Below are 15,183 nucleotides of genomic sequence, written 5' to 3'. Positions count from 1 at the left end.
CTCTGGTCTCTTCTTTCCTCTTCGCTCCGTGTGTGATTTAAAACAGTTAGAGCCACTATGTGATATGTACTGTTCCAAAAAGGCATACAGCAGTTCAGTATTAACAGTTGTACAGCTAGAGTCCTTCAGCTGTGCTCCTCTGATCCCACTGTAGAGACTTTATTGCAAGTTCAGGGCAGTGAGATGTTGAACGGCTGGCGTACTGTTATTGGATCACCTGCTATGATGCAGCTTGATGACATCACTAGTAAAATGGCACCAGTAAGAAATACAACCAGGCAGAGGCTATAAAGGAATACAAGGAAATGCTAAAAAATATCATTTGTGATTGAATTATTGAAAGTAGTAGCAGCAGCTGGTACAATATGTAGAAAGTAATTTGAAATGCACTGAAACATGGGCCAGCCTGGTTGCTCAGTGGGTCGTTCTGTACCCTGCTGAGCAGAATACCCAGGTTCAGCTTCTTGGCCCAGTTTTTGCTCTCTGAGCTGGCCAGGGCTGAGGATGCCGCGGAGCCAGTGTTCATAGCCATCAGGGAGGGGGAAGTCTTGGTCATTGCTCAGTGGTAATGCTAGTGGCCAAGCTCGGGGTTGAGGCGTGCCAAATTCCAAGGGAAATCATGGTCTGTGGCTGTTGTGATAGTTGAGCCAGTGAGGGCTATAAAAACAGGGGAAATACCCCACTTAGTTGCAAATGAAGGCTGATGGTGCCATTACTAAAGAAAGACTGGTTCTGATTGAGTAGGAAGCGCAAAGAATAGGAAGAAACTGCTGGGCTAAAAGTACAATTATTTAACAAAATTATGTAAGACATCAGCTTGGGTGGATGGAGCCATACTTTGTTGTGCTGTTTGGAATTTTAAGTGTTGGTAGTGACAAGTCTACAAGTGCCCTACTTGTTTTTTTCTGTAACCCTGATGAAGGTCTAAATTGATAGATTGAAATGTTGGTAATACTATAGTGAATTATGAATTAAATGTGCTGGTTCTCTGCTAAGAGTAGCAACAAAATAGAGGTGAAGCCATCGCAATAAAAAGATACTATGGAAGAATGTGTAAATGTAAACTAAAGATTCAATTGTAAATTTTGTTGGGGTAACAAACCAAGAGGTCTATATTCAAAACCATTTAGCCAGCTAAATTAATATTCGGGCACATATCTGGCTAAATTCTAGCTCCCTAAATTAGGAGCATTCCAAGGGTGTAACTGGGAGGACGAGTTAACTGGCTAACTCCAATATTTAGAGCCAACTAAGTCTGTTTGGAACTTTAAGATAGCCGGCTATATTCAATAGTGAGGTTTCACTATTGAAAATACCTCCAAAGTTAGCCGGATAAGTTTAGCTGGCTAACTTTGCTAACCGAACTGTGTCTGAATATGGACGCGATCTTTATTACAAAAATAAATGAGAAAAAATGTCAACTAGAAAAATCACATAAAAGTGCAAGTACACCATAAGTTGAAATTACGTCTTACCTGATCATTTCCTTTCCTTTAATTCAGCCAGACCAGTGGGATATACACGTCAACCAGCAGATGGAGATGAGATCAACAGGCTTGCTAATGTCTCTCCTTATATACCTCATTGCTGTCCCCAGCCTGCCAGTATTCCTGTAACAAGCTAACTGTGGACAAACTCAATACCATCAACTATCAACCATATTATCAGTTCAAATGATCTTTTTTTTAAAAAAAACCAAAAAAACTTGCAGCAAAGTTTATTCATTCTGAACTTTCAAACTCCACTTACCTGCCTGCAAGTAAATTCCTCTGCAAGCCACAGAGTGTATAACTACCCCAAATATACTGGAAGAAGGGGAGGGCCCTGGCATGGTCTGACTGAATTAAAGGAAAGGAAATTACCAGGTAAGAGATAATTTCACCTTTCTCTTCATCCAGTCAGACCAGGCCAGACCAGTGAGATGTAACCAAGCTATTCCCTCATAGGATGAGATATTGCCTCAGCCCCTCACACCTCCAGCGAGGCAAAGGAAGCCTCCTATCGCGCTCTGACATCCCAGTGGTAATGCTTAGAAACGATATGCAAAAGATGAGCACATCACTGTTTTATGAACCTCCAAGGAGAGATAAATCACAACTTTGCCCAAAAAAAACAGCCTGGGCCCTTGTGGAATGAGCACATATCTGTTTCAGCAAGGGAGTGCGAGAATTCACATAAGTTGCTGTAATAATCCAGTGCACTACCGTAGCCTGAGAGGCTGCCTCATCTTTCTGTGTTCCACATTCAGTAGAAAGATGATCAGAACGCCAGAAAGTGCTAGTGACCTTTAAATATCTTAACAAATGTCTCCTCGCGTCCGGTTGGAGAAGGAATGCTTCCTCTTCATACAGTCAGACCAGTCTGGAAAAGTGGGTTATGCATGCTAACTAGCAGATTGAGATAAACAACAACAAGCTTGTGGATGTCACTTTTTATATACCTCCATGCTGACACCAGCCTGTCAGTATTCTCTATGTCCAGCAAATGGAGGGCAAGTATCTTGTGCTTGAAGCAAAGGCCTGGTTAGGCCGAATGAACAGAAAAAAATTCTGTTACGAAGCTCCTGAGGTGACGGATGAATTCTCCCTCCCTCAGTAGAGCCTGGCCCTAAATCGAAGAGGATGTCTGTGTGGTTGGCAGCTCCTGAGGTGGCAGCTTCAGGCTCCCTCCCTCATTGGAGCACCACCAGAGAACAGAGGGCTACCAGTGTGAGTCCTTGGTTCTCTCTCTCTCCCTGCCCTCCTCTTTTTCCCCCTCTTCTGTTGTACTCTCTTTGAATATTCAGAGCCCATTCAGATCCAAAGCCTTGTGCTTACTCCTTCAGTGGTGTTCTCTATGACTAAGGGGTTCCAGGGGAACTGATAAGTTTTTCCACTCTCCTCCCCCTTCCTGCCTTCCTTGCTCTCACGATATGTTTGCAGCTTTCCCTTTTAAAGTCTTGAACCTATTTTTGGCTGCAGCAGCAAAGTTACAAAAAAAAAACAAAAACACAACAGGGAACGCTGGCTATTCAGTGGCCAGAGGTTCGTGGCAACTGGAGAGCAGAGTTGCCCTCTGTTTGGATAGTAGACGAAACTTGCATGTATCTGGTTTGGGCATTTTGAACTGCGGACACTGCTTGAAGGGGGGTGATGGCAGCGTGGGGGAGTGTAAAGCCCCTGCTCTCCACAGCATGCAGTGCTAGCGCAGTGCCTTTGAAGGCGGGCTCTGAATGCTCCCGGGGGATGGAACGGTGTAGGTAAGTTTTCCCAGCCTTTTAGCGGGGGTTCCGCTGGTCAGCAATTTGGTGCTGTCTTGGATGACCCTTTATTAATTTGTTGGGGACTGCATGTAATTCTACGGTAAGCATGATGGCAGGAGAAGCAAAACATGGAACAGAACTACGCTGTGCTCGACTTCTAGTCTGAGGAAAATAGTAGCTATTGCCAAAATTGCTGCGAAGCTCAGGACCACCATTGCGGGATGTGTCTGCAGGGTGATCGCCGGCTAAGACCACGCTCAGGATACACCTTCCAGCTTGGAGCCCAAGTTTCAGAGGGGGCTCTGGCGTCTTTTGTTGCAGCGGAGCACCAATGAGGGAGTTCAGCTCTCCGGCCCTGAGCCCGGAGAGGTGCATTTTAAATACCGTGGTAGTTCCTAAATCCACTGCGGTTACCTGAGCCCAAAGAGGCATGTTTTCAAATTTTGCAGTGGCTTTCTTGTCCACAGTGGTTGCTGTTACAATATGGCAGCCTCATTCCTTTCTGGATGCTTCTTCCTGGCCTTGGGCAACAATTTGCAGAAAATTGCCAAAGTCTGCAAGCCTATACAGGGGCAGGGTGGAGTTGCAAGACCTTCCTCCGATCCTTAGTACCCCTGAATTCAAATGGGACCCAGGGTAAGTTCCCTGTACTACCCAGATCAGTCCAGCACCTGGTTCATCTCCCCCATCAGCAGGTGGAGACAGAAGAAAACCTCGCTGACACCGTATCTAAGCAACCGTGCCAGCTGCAGTTCGTCAGTATTTCTCTGTCTCCAGCAGATGGCAGAGGCTGTTAATCTTGCAGTTGATTAATTTTTTTCAGCTAATGTTTTTTCTTTTCAGCCTGCTTCCCGGGGGTTTCTTTTATTATTTTAGAATCCTTAGGGTTCTTCCCTGTCTGGTTGAGGCGGCTGAGCCGGGGGTTGGTACCCTTGTGTGTGCTTGGTCTGGGCGCCCTTGAGGTGTAAATCTGGTTGCCCAGATCCCTCCCTTCACGAGGCCACTGAGGCGGCTGCAGGCTCTTTGCAATACTTTTTTACAAGAATTTTTTGGCTATTTTTGCCTATTTTTCAGGGCAGGTTGTTCATTTTTAAATAAAGCTAATTTTTAAAAAAAATCTGTTTGCACCAGAGCACTGCTCCTCAGGCGAGCGACTTCCTCCCCTTAGGTAGGAGCTTTTTGTGGGGCTCTGGCTGTTTGGGGGACTTTTGGGTGAGTACCTTCAGGGAAAGGATTTTAATTTTATCTCTACCTTATGGCTCGCGGCAGGGCATGCCGTTCATGTGGCTCTGATTCTTCCCAGCTTAATAGGTCGGGGTTATGCGCTAACTGTGCCGATGGGCAGAGGGTTCGTCTGAGACTCCTTCTCCCACTAAACAGCGTCGAGTATCGTAGTCTTTTGAACCGGCTGCAACTTCTTTTTTGCTTCACCAGGCCGACGCGGGAACGGTGCCCATTTTGGATTTTGCCGCAGCAGTTCCTGCATCGCCAGGGGGGGGGGTGGGGGGGGGTCCTCCATCTCTGTCTCCGGTCCATTCTGGGTTGGGGAATGGGCAGGGAGTGCTAGAAGGGGAGGAAAACTCTAGTTTGCCTGTTTTTCAACCAGACCATGTTGGTTTTGGTGCAGGGAGGCTTTTCTCCACAGACTTTTTGTTACTTCATGATGCCTGTATGGCCAGACAGAAAGCAGCTTGGGGGACTACACAGCCGCAGATTCCACCAGTCCAGCCCACTGAGGGTCCTTCGGGGGGTCCTAGGAGGTCTCCTATGCCCAACAATAGGGTTCCCTCAACACAGGGCTTGATTTTTCGCACACAGGCTTATGCAGCTAGGGCGGTTGATACGGAGGACGCTATCATAGCTCCTGGTGGTACTAGTTCGGGGTCTGGCCAAGCTCCCCTGATGGCTCCAGTTATTCCGGCTACTTAGGATGCAGGTCAAGGGGATGACTCACTCTCTTTTATTCATGAGGCACAGGATCCTTCGCCTTTTTAAAAGGGAAGAGCTGGAGGTTTTGCTTCCCTTGGCTTACCAGGTTCTTTGGGTTAAAATGCCTCAGGAGAACCAGGATTTGGACGGCGAGAATCTGGTACTAGGTGCCATCCGAGATCCTCCAACTTCTTTCCCTTACCACAAGTCGGTTAGGAAGTTAGTAGAAGAGGAATGGGGGACTCCTGATTCTGGTTTAAAGGTTGGCAGAGCCATGGGGAAACTTTACCCTCTACCAGAACAGGATTTAGAATTTTTTTCCCTCCCGAATGTAGATGCAGCGGTGTCTGCTGTGACTAAGCGCACCACGATTCCGGTTATTGGTTCGGCCGCTTTAAAAGATGTACAAGATCGTAAGATGGAGTTACACCTTAAAAGGATTTTTGAGGTGGCGTCCCTGGGTTTGCGTGCAGCGCTTTGTTCAAGTTTCTTGCAGTGTGCTTGTCTCCGGTGGGTACAGCAGCTTCAAGGTAATTTGTCTCAATCAGGTGTGGATGCGGATACGGCTGAGCGTGTAGAAGAAGCTGTGGCTTACAGTGCAGATGCCCTCTATGATTTGGTGTGTACTTCCTCCAGAGTAATGGCATCAGCTCTGGCCGCCCGAAGGTTGCTTTGGATTTGCAGTTGGGCAGTGGATGTTTCCTCTAAGGTACAATTGGCATCCTTGCCTTTCAAAGGTAAGTTCTTGTTTGGCGAGGATCTAGAGCAGCTGATCCAGTCTCTTGGAGAAAATAAAGTCCTCAGGTTACATGAGGATAAACCTAAGGGTAAGGAATTTTTTCAATCAAGATCTCGTTTTCGGTCCGACAGAAGATCGCGGCCTACCTGTGGTATGCCGAGACCACAGAGACAATATTTTTCACGGGGACAAGCATGGGGACAATCATTTCGTGGAGCCAGAAGGTCCTTTAAGGGATCCTCTGATGGCTCCTCGGCAGGAGGTAAGTCTACCCAATGATGCCAGGCTGGTCCACTCCGTCATTCCTATTATAGGATGTGGCTTACGGCACTTTTATGACGAGTGAGCCAAGATCACTCAGGACCAGTGGGTTCTCAATGTGATAAGAAATGGTTACATTTTAGAATTTGCTCGTCCCATACGGGAACTTTTTCTAATTTACCCATGCAGCTATCCAGTCAAGCAAGCAGCGGTACAACTGACTCTAGACCGGTTATGTCGGTTAAGTGCGGTAGTTCCAGCTCCCAAAGCGGAGCTCCGTCAGGGGAGATACTCCATTTATTTTCTGGTCCCCAAAAAAGAGGACTCGTTTTGGCCGATACTCGATTCAAAGAAGGTTAATGCAAAACTCAAGGTGCCACGCTTCAGGATGGAAACCCTCAGGTCGGTCATAGCGGCTGTACGCAAAGGAGAATTCCTGGCTTCCTTGGATCTCATGGAGGCTTATCTACATATTCCCATCCATCAGGACTCTCAGCGTTTTCTCCGCTTCATGATTCTGGGTCAACATTTTCAGTTTCAGGCTCTTCCGTTTGGTCTCGCCATGGCTCCTCGGACTTTCACCAAGGAGATGGTGGTGGTGGAAGCTTTTCTTTGAAAGGAGGGTATTCTAGTTCACCCATATTTGGACGATTGGTTGATCAGAGCCAAGTCAGAGTCTCTATGCCGCAAGTCAGTTCATCGAGTTCTCGAAATCCTACAGTCCCTAGGTTTGGTAGTGAATCTCGACAAAAGTCAGCTATCACAAACACAGATTTTGGAGTATTTAGGAGCTTGGTTTGATACTCTTATAGGCAGAGTATTTCTCTCTCAAGATCGAATCTTGAAACCAGGCAAAGATCCGCCGGTTTTTGTGGTTGTAGGTACCCAAGGTCTGGGACTACTTAACAGGTGCTCTGCTCGATGGCCTCCATGCTGGACTTAGTTTCCTGGGCGTTTTCCCATATGAGACCACTACAGATGGTATTGTTGTCCCACTGGAAGCCAGTATCGGAAGAATATCGTATCTGCTTACCTCTGGAGGGTTTGCGAGAGACAGTCTGTCTTGGTAGCTTCAGACTTCCAATCTCAGTCGAGGAGTGGACCTCGAAGTTCCCGATTGGATGGTAGTTATAATTGCTCCCCATCCAGTCTCTCTGGATGGGGAGCAATTTGTCAGTCCCATTCAGTTCAGGGATCCCGATCCACAAGACAGTCTGTGTGGTCTATCAACTGTCTAGAGACCAGGGCGGTTCGCTTGGCCTTGAAGGAGTTTCTGCCGTTACTACGGAATTGTCCGGTTCGAGTTCTGTCGGACAACGCGACAACAGTAGCATATATAAATCAGAAGGGCGGAACCAAAAGCAAGGCAGTGGTTCTAGAGGCACAGAGGTTGGTACTCTGAGTGGAACGACATCTAGAGAGATTAGCAGCATCCCACATCACAGGAATAGAGAATGTTCAGGCAGATTTCTTGAGTCACACACACTTGGATCTAGACGAGTGAGAACTCTCAAGAGACAGCTATGCAGTTAATTTGAGATCATTGGGGTCTACCTCAAGTCAGCCTTATGGTGACCTCTCGGAATGCCAATGCCTTCCGATTCTTCAGTCACCGAAGACAGTACGGGGCCGAAGGGGTCGACGTGGCCTATATGTTTTTCCTCCATGGCTGCTGGTGGGCAAGGTTCTATGTCGCATAGAAAAGCATTGTGGAGAGGTGATTCTGGTGGCTCCGGAGTGGCCTCGGCGTCTGTGGTTTGCGGATCTGGTCAACCTGACAGTTGATGGCCCACTTCGCTTCGGCCACCTGACACGTCTTCTTCGACAGGGTCCTATATTTTTCGACCAGTCTGCTCACTTTTGTCTAGCGGCATGGCTTTTGAGAGAAGGCGTTTGAAAAGGAAAGGTTAGCTGGACTCGGTAGTCACCACATTATTACAGTCTAGAAGGAAGTCTACTAACCTCTCTTATGTTCGGGTATGGAAGATTTTTGAGTCCTGGTGTTCCTTCAGGGGAATTCGGCCTCTTAGGACCTTAATTCCTGAAATATTATCTTTCTTACAGGATGGCTTCACCAAGGTCTTATCTCTTAATTCTCTTAAAGTGCAGGTAGCAGCACTGGGCTCTCTCCGTGGCAAAATTGAAGGTTCCTCTATTTCGTCTCATCCAGACATGGTTCGTTTTCTTAGAGATACGATGAATCTTCGTCCTCCAGTTCGGAAATCTTGTCTGTCCTGGAACCTTAATCTAGTTCTTAAAGCTCTGTGTGAACCTCCCTTTGAGCTACTCCAAAGGGCTATGTTAAAGGATTTGACACTTAAGGTAATTTTTCTTGTCACCATTTGTTCAGCTAGAAGAATTTCTGAGTTACAGGCGTTATCTTGTCAAGATCCTTTCCTTCAGATTTCGGAATCCAGAGTTTCTTTACAGACAGTACCTTCTTTTTTACGAAAGGTGGTTTCAGCGTTCCATGTCAATCAGTCAGTGGAACTTCCGGCTTTTCCTAACTTACCGGCATTGGATCCTAATGCGAGGGAGCTCAAACATCTAGATGTTCAGAGAGCTTTATTGCGTTACCTTGAGTTTACCAATGACTTTAGGAAGTCCAATCACTTCTTCATGCTCTGGAGTGGTCCTAATAGAGGCTCCAAGGCTTCTAAAGCCTCTCTTGCACGATGGTTGAAAGAGGCTATTTCTTCCGCGTATATTACACGGGGTCGTCCAATTCCGGAAGGCTTGCGTGCTCACTCCACACGTTCGCAAGCGGCCTCGTGGGTGGAATCTCAACTTGTTTCCCCACAGGAAATTTGCAGAGCGGTGACTTGGAAGTCTCTGCATACTTTTGCAAGGCACTATCGCTTAGATGTCGGGGCTCTGGCAAACCCTTCCTTTGGTGAGAGTGGTTTGCGAGTGGGACTCTCCAGGACCCACCCTGGGTAAGGGCTTTGGTACATCCCAGGTATCTGGACTGATCCAGGTTTGTACAGGGAAAGGAAAATTGGTTCTTACCTGCTAATATTTGTACCATGGATCAGTCCAGAGCCCGCCTAATTAGAAGGAGGTTATATTAAGGGGAGAGTCGTCTGTTCAGCTGTAAGATTGTTCTCTGTTGCATTCCATGTTCTTGTTAATTGTTGTTTAATGGTTCCATATTTTTTGCTATTATCTGCTTTGATATAGATATATACTGACGAACTGCAGCTGGCATGGTTGCTTAGATACGGTGTCAATGAGGTTTTTTTCTCTGTCTCCATCTGCTGATAGAGGGAGATGAACCCAGTGTCTGGACTGATCCGTGGTACTACAGGAATGAAAATTAGCAGGTAAGAACCAATTTTCCTATATGGGTGAGCATGGAGGAGGAAAGGACTCTTCAATAAGCCCTCTATCCCTTAGCCCTGAAGAGCACATTGTGGATTTCATGGTCGCTTTACAGTCAGTGTGGCAGCTGCGGTGCTTTGGGGGGGGGGGGGGGGTTGGTCATTCTCCAATAGTCTTGAGGGGCTGGTTTATTGGTTTCCACAGTTGCCTTTTGGCCACCATGGCTGCCACAGTGCTGAGGTGTCGTTCCTCCATTCCTTAACCCTGAGGAACATGTTTTGGATCCTGCAGCGGCAGTAGTGCAGGATTCCTCTGTGAAGGATCATTCCTTCTGGCTCTACACTGTATTTTAGGGAGGTTTTTTTTTTCCCAAAAGTCTACAAGTATTTTATAAGGGGAGGGATACAGTTTTAGGAGCCCAGGGTGGCAAAGGCTAAGCATAGCCGCACAGGTATTTTCAGGGGATTCCCTTAAGGGCCTTAACAGACTGACACAGGAAATCAGTGAAGAGGGCCCAGAAGAGGAAGAGTGCCCTCTTGAGGAAAGCTGCCCTTCTGCGCTCTCAGTCCCTGCATTCCTCTGCGCTCAGGCAGGCCAATCCACACCGGTATGTTATGCATTCCTACCAGCAGATGAAGGTGGAGAAAAACTGACTCGCTGACATATAGTCCTGCCCTGACATCAGCCTGCCAGTATTTTCTTTCACCAGCAGATGGTGGACTTGCACTTCCCTAGTGAGGATTGCTCGGGTTAAAAAAAAAAAAAAAAAAGATAGACAAGGAAAAGAATTAGATGCAGAGCTTGAGCTCCTGAGATGACACCCGACTGGTCCCTCCCTCAGTTGAGTGGCTTAAGTCTCAGTGCCTGGCCATGTTTAAACTTAAAAAGGATGAGGGAGAACTCGGCGGTGACGGCTTGTGCCCTCTCCCCATGTAGTGGTGACCTGATCATGCTCTCAGCCTGAGAAGGGATGAGCACAGGAAAAAAGAGATAGGAGGGAAGTATTAGGCCCCCTTCTTTCCTTACCAGATCATTTCTCTCCTGAGACGTTCACTATCTTTTCCCTTCTCACTTCTCTGAGGAGTTAGTGGAGAGTGAGGGCAGCATGGGCCAGCAGGTTGAGCAGCGTTCACTAGGCCCTGCATCGCACGCTTGGTTAGTCAGTTGCATAGTAGGCTATGGCAGATGGTTTTTTTCCTGTGTGCTCAGGCACATGCACGTGTACACAGCGCAAGGGTGTCTTATCATAGGCGCGCGTGGGCACGTTTGCACGTGAGCCCACGGCCTAGATTGAGTATGTAATTGCATGGGTATGCCCAGGCATACATTGGTGTGTGTGCAGGAGGTCGCGTGGAAAGAAGGATAATGGCGCCGGGGACAAAAAAGGCTAAGCATCTTGCCATTTGTGCTGCTTGCCATATAAGAGCTATTCAGCCGTTGCTGTCATTTCGTCTTCCAGCACTGTCTGGAGGCTCAAGGCAATTTATCTCCTAAAGATTTTGCCTTCATTGGGGCTCCCCTTGTCTGATGGAGGATTCGGAGGGAAGAGGCGCTACAATGGACAGTTTCCCTCCTCCTTGTTCCCGATTGGAGAGACATCCCCAAGGAAGGGATTGTAGAGTGCTATTTTCAGGCCTGTGGGCCCTGGTATGGATTCGTCGTCCTTCTCCCGGGTGGAATTTTTCCAGGGGTTACAGACCTTTTTGAAAGGGCGACCAGCAGACTCGAAGCTGCCCAGTAAGAAGGGGGCATGTTATATGGTGTCCTGCTTGCCGTCCAATTCGGGCAAGCGCCACAGAGATACTGTTCCTGGGGATCTTGAGGAAGATGACGATTGTGACCCTTCAGATTCTGGTCGGGTTTCAGATTTCACAACTCTGGAAGAGGGAGAAATTCTGCATGACTTGGAACCACATAGGATTGTACTCAATTGTTTTTCACAAAGACACATTGCTGAGTGTGTTGACTCAGACTCCGAAAACGTTCGGAGTAGACGGGGGGTGATGCTTCAGGATTACAAAGTCACTTTGCGGAAGGCGTCATATTTCTTTACCCTCCTTGAGCTGATTCAAGAGTTAATTGACTTTGAGTGGAACCCTCCAGAAACAAGCTTTAAAGGGGGTGCGTTATTTAGTGAGTCTGTACCCCTTGGATCTGAAGGCAAGGGTGCAGTTGCGATTCCCGATGGTTGATGCCTTGATGTGCGCAGCTACTAAGCACATCACCATCCTTGTCAAAGGGAGGGAAACTCTGAAGGATGCCCAGGCAGGAGAATTGAGGCAGGATTGAGAGCATCCGCAAGCAGGTGTTTGAAGTTATGGCAATAAATGTGCAAATAGCTTCTTGCTGCTGTCTGGTGGCTTGGTCAGGTTTGCGTCTCTCAGGAGGCTCAAGGAGTGGGAGGCAATAGCAGGTTGGTGATGGAACCAGGGACTGCATTTTTAACTGAAGTGGGCTGTGATTTGGTGCACTTGGCCATTAGAGGTATAGCTTCCATGATAGCGGCAAGGTGCATGTTGTGGCTGCGAAACTGGTTAGCGGATACTATTTCTGAATCAGATTTGACAAGTTTACCCTTTTAACCTTGTACCTCCTGTTCGGTATCCCTTGAACCTCCTGTTCGGGAGTGAGTTGGAGAAGATGACGAATAAATGGGGTGAATCCCAAGATTCCATGATTGCCGGAAGACAGGAAAGCGGTATTTGTGTTCTTTTGGGGCAAAAGCCCGCTTCAGAGATTCCTGTCATTTTCATCCTTACAGAGGAGCAGCTTCTCAAAAGTCTCATCTCTTCAGAAGATCTCAGTCCTTTTGGCCTAAGAAGCCTCATAAGGATGCAGGCTCTGGGACTGGAGCATCTCAATCTTCACAATGAAGGCGTGGGGGTTCACCTACAGGAGCCAGAGATAGGCAGTCATTTATCTTGCTTTTATCAAAGTTGGGCCCAGATTACGATGGAACAGTGGGTCCTGGAGGTGATAAGAAATGACTATGCTCTAGAATTCCTCTGGATGCATTTGTCTCTCTATGATTCTCCTTAGTGAAGAGAGTGGCAGTGGAGGTTACATTGAGAAGGCTGATAGATCTGAAGGCCGTAATTCCAGTTCCCATTTTGCAAGAAAATACGGGGTGCTATTCCATTTATTTTGTTATTCCCAAGAAGGAAGAGGGTTTATTTCGACTAATCCTGGATGTAAAGGGAGTTATTTGGTATTTGCATGGGACACACTCAGAATGGAAACCCTATGTTCTGTAATTATGGCAGTACAGAGAGGGGAATGTCTCTCGATCTGATGGAGATCTATCTACATATTCCCATTCAACAGGAACATCGTTTCCTTCATTTCACTATTCTAGGGCATCATTATCAGTTTCAGGTCCTACCCTTCAATCTGGCTACTGCACTAGGAACCTTCTTCAAGGTCATGGTGGTAGTAGTGGCATCTCTACGCAAGGAGAGCGTTGTAGTTCATCTGTACCTGGACGACTGGTTGATTTGAGCCAAGAATGCGGAAGAGAGTCATTTGCCGTCTCACAAATGATCTGCTTGATTCAGGAGCTAAGCTTGGGTGGTGAAGGGTGAAGCTGGGTGAGTCAGTCTACAGCTGACTCAGTCTTGGAGTACCATGGCGTGTGATTTGAATCGGAGCGGGACAGTGTGTTCCTGCCAGAGAAACACATTCAGAAGTTGGTAACTCAGATACAGTTCTTGAGGGGGGCTATTTGTCCAACGGTGTGGTCTTATTTGCAGGTCCTCCGGTCTGTGGTGGCAACGTTGGAGGTAGTACTCTGGGTGAGGGCACATATGCAGCCACTTCAGCATGTGTTGTTCTCCCAGTGGAATCCAGAGTCACAGGAGTACACAGTGAGACTCCGATTGCCAATGGAGGTTGCCATCCAGTTGCAGTGGTGGTTATAAGCAGAGCACTTTAGGAAAGGTGTGCCCTTGGAGACACCAGACTGGTTGGTGCTCACGACAGATGCGAGCTTTCTGGGTTGGGGGGCTCACTTTCAAGAGCTGATAGTGCAAAGTCGGTGGAATGCCAAGGAACGACAGTGGACTTTCAATTGTTTGGAAGCGCGTGAAGTTGGCTTGGCATGTTTAAGGTTTGCTGAGTGACTGGCAGCTCAAGCAGTGAGAATAATGTTGGGCAATACCCTGACAGTCACGTAACTTGTAGGGCGGAACCAGAAGCCATCAGGTGTCAGTGGAGATAGATACTCTCATGGTATGGGCAAAGCAACGTCTTCAGGAGATTTTCACCTCCCACATTGCCGGGAAGGACAATGTGTGGGCCAACTTATCAGAGACAGGTCTTGGACCCAGGAGAATGGGAGCCAGCAGATGAGGCTTTTTCACTCATAGTGTCTTTGCGGGGTCAGCCATATCTGAGCTTAATGGTGAGCTCCAACAATGTGAAGGTGCCATGGTTCTACAGTCATAGAGGGGATCCGAGAGTGCTAGGAATCTATGCTCTAGTCCAGGTGTGGCCATAGAGTGGTGTGTTACATGCTTTCCCATCCTGGCCAATGATCTGCAGGGTATTTTGGAAGATTGCAAATCATATTGAGACCATACTACTGATAGCTCTGGATTGGCCCTGGAGACCATGGTATGCTGATCTTCTACGGCTCCTGGTGGACAGTCCTCTCAGGCTGCCTCTCAGGGAGGATCTGCTGCATCAGGGTCCGATAGTGCACGATGATCTGGGTCGTTTTTGTCTTACAGTTTGGCCCTTGAGAGGGCTCGGCTACTGAAGCATGGTTATTCTTTGGCGGTGATTTCCACATTGCTCTGTGCTAAAATGTTTTCTAACTCTCTGGCTTATATTAAGGTTTGGAGAGTATTCAAGAGCTAGTATGGAGTGCGAGATTCTCACCCTCTTAAAGTAGAGATTCCACTAATTTTGGAATTTTTACAGGAAAGTTTGGTTAAGGGCTTAGCCCTAAACACTCTGAAGGTACAGGCAGCAGCTCTCACAGGTGGCGAATACATGGTAGGCCCTGGTCTTCCCATCCAGATGTGTCCAGGTTCTTGAAAGTAGTCGAGCATCTATGTCCTCCTTTGCGCCTATAGGTGCCTCTTTGGGAACTTAATCTGGTATTGCATTTTTTGGTGGTTCTTACATTTCAACAGCTATGTGATCTCTCCTTGCATCTGCTCACCTTGAAAACATTTTTTCTGGTGGTGATCTATTCAGCGAGGCATGTCTCTAAGCTATAGGCTCTTTCTTGCTGTGAGTTGTTTCTCTGAATAACTCCGGGGGCAGTACAGCTTAGGACTGTATCTTCCTCTTTACCAAAAGTGGTATTAGAGTTTCATTTGAATCAGTTTGTTTCCCTGCCAACATTGGACAGGGATAGAGATGAGCAGGTTTATCGTTGCATGCCTTGGATGTCAAGTGGCATCTCATGTGGTACTTGAAGGTTACTCACTGTTTGAGGAAGACTGATCAACTGTTTGTTCTCCATGGTGGAGGTAAACAAGAAGAATCAATGTTGTGGGCAACGGTAGCCCGTTGGTTTAAAGAGATCATCACAGCTGCCTATGTGGATGCAAATGTACCATTGCCTAAACAGGTCAGGGCGCATTCCACTAGAGCTCAGGCAGTCTTGTGGGAGGAGATTTGATTATTGTCTCCTGTTGAGATTTGCTGGGTATCAACACGGTCCTCCTTACATACTTTCTCCAAG

The 15,183-nt window shown here is 47.3% G+C and overlaps 1 protein-coding gene across 6 annotated transcripts in view; it reads left to right on the top strand.

Moving 5' to 3' along the window:
• Positions 1 to 15,183, top strand: part of LOC115087389 (pre-mRNA-processing factor 40 homolog B-like) — a 205,569-nt gene that overhangs the window by 172,033 nt on the left and 18,353 nt on the right. The gene's annotated exons all lie outside the window — the stretch shown is intronic.

The sequence above is a fragment of the Rhinatrema bivittatum genome, chromosome 3, assembly GCF_901001135.1.
Source record: "Rhinatrema bivittatum chromosome 3, aRhiBiv1.1, whole genome shotgun sequence".
NCBI lineage: Eukaryota > Metazoa > Chordata > Amphibia > Gymnophiona > Rhinatrematidae > Rhinatrema > Rhinatrema bivittatum.
This window is presented reverse-complemented; position numbering and strand designations above follow the sequence as displayed.